Genomic DNA, 2,857 nt, shown 5'->3' on the forward strand with positions numbered 1-2,857 from the left:
CTTACCTGCAGATTATTTCATAAGAGTAGGGACCAGTTGTACTTGTTATAAAAACTAACAACAATCTAAACTAAATGAGTCAATCATGTAATATTGGTATTTACATTTGTTAACTAATCAACACGTCATGACCACACGAATAATTTATAAACAGTCAAACTGTCCACTTCTCTAATGAAATACATTAAGTTGTATATTAATTTTATTAACAGTGTTGTTTGTTATAATATAATAATATTATAATACTACAACAACAAAAGCTATACGGATATATAGTTACCACGAATTTAAATTTAATTCTAGCTAAACATTTGTGATTAATATTATATACTATTATTTGTTGTATTCTATACACAAACTATACATTATATTATTTGTTTGCCCGAAGGTTTAAGCTTAGGATATACCTACGAGAAAACAGAATGCGTTTTGCAGTCTTATTGAATACCGCGGATAACGTAACCATGGTTACGATAGATTTAATCATTTTTATTTTTTTTTAGTAGATTTTAATGCATACTATATAACACTACCGTTCATAATAATAATGTTGTTTAGTCTACGTTGTATAATATTATAATAAATCTTTCTTGACGGAATATTATTTTTTTTTTTGCCTTACAAGATATTATTATAATTAAATAACTACGTTGTTGCAGTTGCTGTTATTGTTTTGAAGTTGATACACGCGTATACATCCAACTCACAAGCATTTTACAAAATTGTAATTTATTTCTCGATAAAAAGTTTAAAACGTACACCATTTATCTACATAAAATATAATTTAAAAGAAATACTGGTTATATATGTATATTACAGCTGTAACTAACGTAGTAACGCGATTCCTAATTATTATTGCGCCTGTCACAGTCAATTTCATTTATATAAGTCCCGTCTCCGGGCAATAGATTACAGTTCACCAAGCTTCGTAGAATAATAATAATTAAATCCTGCTAAGTTTCTGCTGACAGTTAATCACAGATGACAAGATATATATAATACAGTTTATTTTTCTTAATAAAATCGAGTTTTTATACTTCTCGGAAAAGACTGAATGAGAAAACTCATGGTTTTTGATGATGGGAATGATGATGCCTCAATAATGGCATTCATTGCTGATAATATGTCTATTTATATCCAAAAAGTGGTGAAAAATGTATACCAAAATATTACTATAAATATTAGCGAAAGTATCACAAGTAAAAAGGGACCAATTGGCGAACCGTGAAGAAACACAACTTTTTTGTATAAAATAAAATTCGCCATTGCTTTTACACTAAATTCTAATTTATAACCCACTTTAGCACTTACCACAAAATGTCTGCTAAGACAATATTATTACATGTTTTATTTTAAAAAATACCAATTTTAAGTTCCACAACTTTTGTTTAATTTTTTTTTTTATCTTATGTGCATTTTAAGACTTTATAGACTTTAATGATACTTTTACCATATCATAATAAGAAAATAATAAAACATTTTTTATTATATTGTGTTAATAGGACTAATAATTCTAAGACTATTTAGGTAAAATAAGATTATTATTTGTAAACTACAATCTGTACAAGGTATTGAAATTGTACATTCGTCAGACATCTGTTTTCTATGCATGGAATGAATAAAACAGAAGTGCGTGAAGTCCCCCCCCCCCCTCACCCACACTTTGAGACTTGACTTGCTAATTTTGAAAACCAACCTTTGCTAAGGATTCGCTTTTATTGTCAATAATTTGGAGTGGATTGCGTAAAGAGGGTGGGCCAAGTGCATGGACGTGTTGTATATTAATAATTAAAATTATAATTTGATAAGTCATTAATTGATGTGATAACTATCTATGACAATAGTATAAAATATAGACTTTATATAGCCACCACCAAGAAACGCCTCTTCGACTCGCTGCTCAGCTATAATAGATCCCGCAACCGGTACTCCGTTCCTAGTCATACTTACATACTTTTTTTAATAAAACAATACAACTGAAATAAAAAAAGACGAAGAGTTGAAAATCTTAACTCAAGTTGAGGACAAAAATCTATATTTTAATAATAAATATGTAATTTGAATACAAAATATTCTTGATTAAATTAAAATCCTAAACTAATAAAAAAATGTGATATTAATAAGTGGACCAAAATTACTAAAAATTTAGTATTAATAAAATTCAAAATGAATAATAAATAATCTTAATTTAAAATCCTAGTTGAAAATAAATGTTTGATACTAGGTTTGAATGCGTAGGTGAATAAAGATGGTGTTGTACATATACATAACAAAATTATAAAAAATCAAAACAATGATGCAAAATTGAATAAAGCCGAATCAGCAAAATTGCTACCACTACATAAGGCGACGTCTGCGACGGGAGCGGGGCTGTTCAGTTTTTGGATCACTCATTGTCGTGGCTAACAAGCAGTTTTTTGACGTTTCTTTATATTATTTGTTTTTTGATATTCTTTAATATATTATATTTAATTCATTTAACCAAGTGTTACTGTTTTATTTACGACTATTTTATCTTGAGTGTAAAGAGACGTTGGCGGTGGAAAACACTTTTGAAAGAGATATTAAGACACTGTAATACTTACTTTCTCGTCCAGTACTCGTTATCGTGGTCAGTCGAGAAAGAGTAAGACTTTGCCTAGGTTAAAGATATCTCACTCTCAAACATCCAGTACTCGTTATCGTGGTCAGTTGTTAGAGAGTAAAGTAACTTTAGAGTAGTATTGTGTAAAACCTGTTTGGACCTAGTTTAATTATCTTTTGTGCAGTACTCGTCATCGTGGTCACCAAAAGAATAATTTAAATAAAGTTCATACAGCAGGTATCGATAATTTACTTGTTTGACGGTTAGAGAATC

This window comes from Myzus persicae, unplaced genomic scaffold (genome assembly GCF_001856785.1).
Source record: "Myzus persicae strain clone G006 unplaced genomic scaffold, MPER_G0061.0, whole genome shotgun sequence".
Classification (NCBI taxonomy): domain Eukaryota; kingdom Metazoa; phylum Arthropoda; class Insecta; order Hemiptera; family Aphididae; genus Myzus; species Myzus persicae.